This window comes from Tasmannia lanceolata, unplaced genomic scaffold (assembly GCF_043159265.1).
Source record: "Tasmannia lanceolata isolate RefF3 unplaced genomic scaffold, GAP_Taslan_0.1 ptg000023l, whole genome shotgun sequence".
Taxonomy (NCBI): domain Eukaryota; kingdom Viridiplantae; phylum Streptophyta; class Magnoliopsida; order Canellales; family Winteraceae; genus Tasmannia; species Tasmannia lanceolata.
Genome location: NW_027518700.1, coordinates 14,130,001 through 14,138,574, shown reverse-complemented (window position 1 = coordinate 14,138,574; position 8,574 = coordinate 14,130,001). Strand labels below are relative to the sequence as shown.

Below are 8,574 nucleotides of genomic sequence, written 5' to 3'. Positions count from 1 at the left end.
AGCGGGAATCAAAACGGGAATCGAAAGCGGAAGTCGAAGGCTCCCAGGAAAAAATCCTACTCAAGGTTGCCAGAGCGGGAATCGAAAGCAGGAATCGAAGGCTCCCAGGGAAGAATCCTGCTTCCATGTTCCTACCTCTGGTTCGATTTAATCCTGGAAAGGGTAACTCAATGTGCTTCTGGATGGATGTGTGGAGTGGTAATCGCAGTTTGGCTGAGGCCTACCCGGACATATTTAGATTGGCTGCGAATCCATCGTCTACTATCTCCCAAAATGTCGTCAGAACATTGGGTGGCAGAAGCCTTGTATGGGATATCAGGCTTAGAAGGCATCTTAAAGAATCTGAGATTGCTAACTTTTCTTCTCTATTGAAGATGCTATCTGATGTATATTTATCCCCATCCCTTGATGACCGATGGGTTTGGATCCCTGATTCTCAGGGCCTCTTTTCGGTTAAATCTTTCTTCAAGAAGCTTAATGATGACTGTGATCCACCATCCTCAATCACGAAAATTTGGAACAGTATTGCCCCACCTCACATTTCTGCATTCCTCTGGTCATTGCTTTTGAAGGGCGGTAATACCTGTGACAGGTTAAAGTCGCGTGGTTTTTATGTGGCGAACTGGTGTGTACTCTGTAAGAATGAGGAGAACCCGGATCACAAATTCCTTCACTGCCCATTTTCCTATTCTATTTGGATGGGAATTATTAGGCTTTTTGGTTATTCCTGGGTGTTATACAGGACCATTCATACCACTATTATCAATTGGCGTGGAGCTTATTCTGGGTGTCTCGGCGAATCCATGTGGTCTGCAATTCTGTATGCGATCGTAAGCACATATGGTATTATGAACGAAATTCTCAGATTTTCAGGGGAAAGGAGAGGAGCTGGTTCAGCATCATCTTAGATGTCAAGTTATCAATCATCAAGTGGTATATGACCAAAGGTAGTATTCCGTATTAGCCAGGCCATCTGGGGATCTCCTCCGGAATTGGCTCGTTGTGGTTGCAGAAAAAAGGTACATTACCCAGCCATCTCCCATTTGGACGCCACCAACCGGAGGGTTGGTTCAAATTCAATTTTGATGGTAGTTCAAGGGGCAACCCGGGTAGGGCGGGTATTGGCGGCGCCATTCAGGACCACAATGGAGCTATTCGCATGTCTTTTTCAGGGCCTTTGGGCATCTGTGATGCAAATGAGGCCTAGATGTCAGCCCTCCTTTTTGGGCTACGGTGGTATGTAGATCATGGCTTCGGGCCTCTTATTGTGGAAGGGAACTCCTCCAACACCGTGGGTTGGGCGGCGGCTAAGAGTTCTGGCCCATGGCGGCTTGCGCCTAAGATTGATGAGGTCTGGGATTTAGTCTCCATAATCCATCCGGTGCTGACACACTGGCGTTGCCGATGAGTTAGCCAATCTAGGGGTGGATCGTGATGCTGTTATGATTGAAATTCCTGATCCGTAATTTTCTTTCTTATATCTTATTTCCATTTTTAGGTCCACCTGGACCTGGGCTCCTGTACTGACTGTTGTCTCCCTTGGGATGTCTTGTCCCTTTGTATTTCTCTTCTCTGCAATATATATCGTTACCGTTTCAAAAAAAAAAATCAATTGAGACCCGATAGTAGTGTTGAGTTTCCCCACAATCTTCGTTCTCTTCCCCCATCATCGACCGATTTTTCAGCTTTGCATCTGATCAAACATAGCATTCTCGATATCTGATTTTGTTTGATAGTCATCACTCATGTTTCAATTTTTAGTATGCCAAAAAATGGTGTGATGTCATTAAAATCCATGTGAATTTACATAAGTAAAGGCTAAATTACATTTAGTACAGACATATAAAAAGAGGTCCAAGCCTCCAACTAACACCTTGATGGTAAATAGTGAGTTGAGATGTTTGATTAAGATCACATATGCACTTAAAAATCAAAGAATCACAAGAATACAATTACCATTAACGATAGTGTAGTAATAATACAACTCAGCCGCAGATCATCAGATTATGACATGTATATCTGAATTTACCTGCGATAACATATAAATGAGAAAAAAGAGATTAATATAGTAAAAAAAAAAAAAAATTTAATGAAAATTAAATAGAAAAACTCGATCTGATAACCACAATGACACAGCAATCTCCAATAAAACCAACTAATAGATGATTGGAAAAAAAACACTATTTCAATAAAGAAATTAAACAGAAGTAGATACTAGATTAAATTAAAAAAAATCTACAAATTTTCCCAATTCCATAATCCAAATGGTAATATCTTAAAAATTAACATGTGATTATCATCAAACAGAACTATATACCATAACATGATAAGTACTAGGATCATTCATGAGACCTAATTTGCCTCTAATCCAACAACACACTGCATATATCACCTCATATCAACTCCCATGTAGGAAATTCCATGTTATTGTTATTTTTATTTTTATTTTGAAAAATGACAATTCATTAAAATCAATAGTCAGCCAGGGACAAGATGTCCCACAGCTTACAAGAACAACAGGATGGTCCGAAGACCGATTACAAGAAGCTTTTATAGAGGGGGGTTAGAGAGCGACACAACTAGAATAGATTCCTGAAGGATCCCCTCCTTAGCTAAAGTGTCTGCCGCCTCATTTGAAGACCTCCTCCGGTGCTCAATCTTGGGCTCCAATAGAGTCATCAAATCTAAGATTTTAGCAATTAGTCCTCGAAACCTCCAGGGACCTTTAGATCTGTTTGATGCCCAACTTACTACATTTGTAGAGTCACCTTCCACTATCATCTAGTTCAAATCGTGCTCATGGGCCCATCGAAGACCAAAGAGCAGCGCTTTAACTTCGGCCTCATTCGCGTCGCATTCTCCTGGCGGTCCTGAGAAAGACATGATTGGTGTTCCCTTTATCATCCCTGATTAGTCCCCCAATACCAGCCTTACCTGGATTGCCTATCGAACTCCCATCGAAATTCAAGTTTACCCAATCCACTGGCGGCGGTTTCCACTTGGGCTGGGGTTTACTCCTGATGGTTTTGTCCCATATAATTGCCTACCAACTCTGCATAATGTCGCCTATGTCGAATGGAATTCTCTTTTCTGACTTTGCCCAGGAGATGATTTCCACTCTGATGTCCGATCCCCCCCGACTTGCGCTTCTATTTTTCTCCTCGAAAATGCGTATGTTTCGTTCTTTCTCAATATTCCAAATGATGCCATAGGGGATTGTTTTCCATAACAACCTGCCAAACTCCACAAAAGAACCATTGCTCCAGTGTAGTAATACACTCCTGATAGATCTCGGGCAGACCCATGAAATTCCAAAGGCTCTCATCGCCTTGGTCCACAAGTGGTAGGAAAAGGGGGTAGTGCAACATTAAGTGGTTCAAGGTCTCTTCTGCCCCCAAACACAGGACACATCTACTAACCACCTAGAGCTTTGAAGTCGGTCGCAGGTAATGATTCTCCGGTGGGCTACCGTCCATGCGAAGGCCACCACCCTTGGAGGAGGCAGGGAGTTCCAAATTTTGCTTATTGAGGAGCCTCGGCCTTTATTAATTGCAGCGAAGACGGACTTCGCTGAAAATTCACCATCTAGCTCTAGAGGAGGCAGGAAATTCCATGTTATATATGTGGTCATATTTTAGACTTCGATGCAATTGCCAAATTTGAAAGTAATACCCAATCTAAGATTCAATATTTGGTGGAAAAAAGATATCAATCTCTATAAACATAAGCTATGTGGCTGAATAACATAATCAAGGACGTAAGATAGGAAGGATTTTCAATTTATTTTTAGAGAATAAAGCAAAAAAGTTAGGTTTACATTTCATCTCACCAACAACTTTGAATGCAAACACAATCCTAAGATTTGTCATTAGGTCAAAGGCATATTTCAATCTTCAGTGTAAGAAATGTGGTTGGAAAGGCCAAAAAAGCCAAGTACTATATAGGTTTTCCGATTTATATTTGAAGAGAAATTTATTGAGAAGTTCAAAACCAACCTAAGATTTAACGTTAGGTTAAAAGTAGATTTTTAATCTTCCTTGGCAACACTTACGACCAAGAAAGAACTAAAAAAATTGTACCTTAAATATGTTTTAAATTTCCAAGCTCCGATCGGAAAAATGACACCATCACTGTGTTCCTATACAAAACACGGCTCAAAAGGAAGCAAACCCCTTTACAAACAAGTCCCGAGATGAGAGAAAACTCCCATCAACCCAAAAAATAGGATTTCTGAATTTCATTCTATAAAAATCAGAAAAAATCAGAAAAAAAATCAAATAACTGGGAAAATATTTTCAAAAATATCAACATAATAACAGGAATGAGATGTGCGTCCAAGTCATGTAGGTTTACTCCATGGTCGTACGATCGTTGACGTCGGCTGTATGGCCTGATGATGTCAAGAATACGTCGGATAGTTGAGGTCGCCAATTCTCTTAGAAAAAATATGAAAAATCCCTTGCTCTGATAGCAAGTTGGAGTTGTTTTTGGTTAGAGTGGTAGAGAGAGAGGAGATAAGAGATGGAATGAATAAAATAGTTATTAATTTGGGTTATTTCTATATATTAATGATAAAACCTTACATGAATGGAAAGGAAAAGACATAAATACCTGCAAATACAATCTAATTTTCATACAACAAACAACCCTTGTTTTCTACAGGTTTCAAGTAGAAACTGTGAAACTACCAATTACTCCAAAAGCTCAAGCTGTTGAAGAAGGCATTATTTAATCTTTTTTTTTTGTGAATGATAGCCGAAGATTTTATTAAAAAAGACGGAGATGGTCAGATACAAAGAGAAATACAGAAATAACAAATATCAACGATCACAAAAGAAACCACAATCAAGGTGGCACAGCATCGAACAAAGCTAAGGATTCTTTAGAGACTCCTTCTCTAGCTAGCTTATCCGCCACCGAGTTAGTAGATCGGTGTGGAGACTAAGGCCACAGCAGCGGCGGTGTACTCAGTTTAGGATCGGCGAACATGATGGAACTCAATATTAGAGGTGCCGATTTTATCCTTCATCTCTGTTGTGTAGATGTCATGTATTCTGACATTATACAGGACCTTGACGGACTAGTGTGCGCGACGCACATGCGGTTCGAGTAAATTTCTCCAAGTAGTGGCGTTGATATATAAGCCACATGTTAGGGTTACGGAATTGTGTTTTTCTTTTGTGTTTTCTTGGCCAAGAAGAAGAGCGTTTGTAAACCTAGACTGAAATAGTGGAAAATCTTCCCCCATGGAAGTAGGCAGCGCCGAACCATGCAAACCTTTTGTTTCTTGAGTGATTGTGTTTCTTTGCATCGTTCTTTTGGTGTTTTGTTGCACATCGTGGTTGATCCTTGTCAAGAAGGTATTTCTCGGTCTTCCTACAATCTCATCAAAGAATTTATCAAACCTCCACGGATGATTATGTGATCCTTTGAGCCATCGGATGACATTTAAAGAGTCTCCTTCAACCACTAAATTGGATAGATGGCTACAATCTGCAAGTTTAAGACTTTGATGAATCGCTCGAACTTTTGCTTCTGATGCATCTACAATCCCAATTGGTCTTGCAAGTGCGCAAATTACCTCTCCAGAATCATTCCTTAAAACACCTCCAACTCCAACAGGGCCAAGGTTCCCCAAACTGGATCCGTCAAAGTTTAGTTTTAGGAAACCCAATGGGGGAGGGTCCCGACCTTGAATAACTTTTTGTTTGACCTCAGCATTGGTGCAAACTTCCTTCCATCTTTCCCACAAATCATAACCTGAAACAAATCTAAAACACGGGAGTGACTTTGCCCACAAGATCGTCAGAACAATTGCTTTAATGAATATAAAAGAGGCTCTTTTGGGAACTCCATGAAGATTCTTGTGTTTCTTTCCTTCCCTTCCAAATCACTCAAATTGTAGCTAATAATGTAAAATTCCATAGGATTTTTCCTTTCCTCTTCCAAGTAAAAAGGGACCATCCAAGAAAAAAAGATCCATGAGATTAGCACGGAAAACCCACTCCATGCCAAATCTACTTAATACTTTACCCCACACCTCCCTAGCTACTTTGCAATGTAAGAAAATATGGTTCACTGTTTCTCCATCTTCTATACACAAGGCACAATGGTCCACAATTACAATCTTTCTCTCTCGCAAGAAATCTACTGGATTCTTTCTTGCAAGGCCGCCCAAATGAACACACTTAGTCAAGGAGGAGCCAGAAATGACCACTCTCTAGCTACTTCGAAATCGACCGGCCTAGCCACTAGATTATGGTAGAAATATTTGACGGAGAATTCACCAGATGTATCCCAGATCCATACCCTCTTATCTTCCCCATCCTACTTTATATATGTCTCTGTTAGAATCTCCAACAAACTTGCAATGGATTCAAGCTCCCTTTTGAAAGAAATTCCTGCGAAACTGAGGTTTCCACACCGCGCCGTCAGGACCTTTCCCCATATTATCCTCAACAAATATGTCCTTAATTTGTGAAATGGCATACAAGTCCTGAAACATATCTTGTAGAGAACTATCAACAACCCACTTATCTTGCCAAAATCGGATTCTATCCCCAGAATAAACCGGACTCTATGCCCAGAATAAACCGGACTCTATGCCTGATAACTCAACTCAACAAAGCCTTTGTCCCAAACTAGTTGGGGAAAGTCTATGCCTGATACCAAGAGCAAATTGAAAGTTACACCTCATGATATCTCTCCAAATCATTAGTCTAGGATCTCTAAACTTGTCTTCTGATATCCAATGCCCCGGTGCTACACCATATTTGAGGCGTTATTTAAGCTTTTATACTTTAACACTCCCCCTCATGTGTGACCCCTTTTTTAGGGTTGGCGAACACGTGGCACATGTGGCCCCTCTTTTGGGTTGGCCATTACATGTGAACTTTAACATAAAGGAGGTTTGAAGCCAGGCATTGGATCTAATACCATGTCAAACAACCAATTGCCAAATATACTTAAGCTTAAGCTGTTGGAGAAAGCGATATTTAATCTTTTATACTTTAACAGAAACTAATGAACAAAAATATTAATGAAACATCAGTCAAATTATACTGTAACAAAGAAAAAATCATGGGAGATGGGAGCAATTCTTTCTCAACAACTCTGACATAGGATTTGTACTATGTTTTGAAAACAAAACATAGCTCAATGGTATCAGGCTATAGTCTGTTATCATGTCAGTCTAACATGCTATAGGTCTCTGATTCAAGTCTGACTGATGCCAAAATACTCAATCAGTTCTATGAACTTAGCAATGGTGGTTACAGAAGGGAAAGGAGCAAAGATTGTATCCCTGTAGTCTATCAAAGTGCCACTTAGAGTGTCAACATTTATTGGATAGTGGCGCAAGATAAAATCCTCACTATTGAACACCTTATCAACAAGAATCAACGTATTCAGAATATCTTTTATATGTGCTTGGATGTGGGAAAATTAGTAAACCATTTATCCACTGTCCAATTTTGTTTTCACAATGTTTGGGTGTCTGTGGGTGAAGCCAAAATCAATTTACTCCTCCATTGCAACATGCAATGTTTCAGCTTTGTCAATGAGACGAAGAATGTTGTGGAAGCTGGCCACACTCTGAACGAACGGGTCAAATAGCAACCGACTTTTAGAAGAAGGATAAAAAGCACAAACACCTATGATATGTGCACGGATTTGTGTGTCAAGTCCCGACACGGATATCTGGTGTTCAACATGACAACACTTAAAAATTAAAAAAAAAATGGAGACACTTGTACAGACACATAAATAGAAAATTACTGATTATCAATCACAATTTGAACTAGGATAAATGTGTATTCATTTTTAAAAAAACTAATAAATCATAGGATTAACTATTAAGCAACTCCAAGTGTATGATAAACATCAGATAAAATTGCAATGCAACCATCAATCTAATCTAGTTCTCTTCAGTCTCCAATATACAACAAACAAACACCAACAAGATACAGATCTGTGTGTGTGTGCAAGGAATGCTAAAACTAAAGGAAGTCCTTGCAAAAATCAGTCACAAGGGCACTAACATTAGATTCACACCACGAATTGCATTTATAATAGCACTAAAAATATAAAAGTAAAGGAACAATTAATGCACTTTGGTGACATATGTATGTGTGTACACCAAAGTGTTTTTGGTCGATCAACCAGACAACTTATCTCGTCTGTCAACCAGAAACAAAGTGGGGCCCAAGTTGTTTGGGTGATGCAAACCATTCATTTGATGGCCCCTGACATAGATACGGTGTGCCCAAAAAATTATGTTCATCAATCATCATAACCCTTCGATTTGTGAAGGTTTAAAATGGACGGTTTTAAAATGTGTCCATTTTAAACCTCCACAAATCGAAGGGTTAGGAGGATCCTATGCAGATCCTAATTTGGGCACACCCTATCTATGTCGGGGCCCATCAAATGAATGGTTTGTTTGGATCACCCAAACAATGTGGGCCAACTCTGTTTCTGGTCGACGGACAAGATAAGTTATCTGGTCAATCGACCGGAGACACTTAACCCATAACCCATATATATATATATATATGTGTGTGTGTGTGTGTGTGT

General features: G+C 39.8%; 1 protein-coding gene across 1 annotated transcript in view; it reads right to left on the bottom strand.

Moving 5' to 3' along the window:
- Positions 1-1,843: 1,843 nt before the first annotated feature.
- Positions 1,844-8,574, bottom strand: part of LOC143856370 (pentatricopeptide repeat-containing protein At5g57250, mitochondrial-like) — a 12,523-nt gene continuing 5,792 nt past the window's right edge. The window contains exon 2 of the mRNA XM_077366564.1: positions 1,844-2,029. The gene's annotated coding sequence lies outside the window, so the exon portion shown is untranslated. The remainder of the gene's footprint in view (positions 2,030-8,574) is intronic.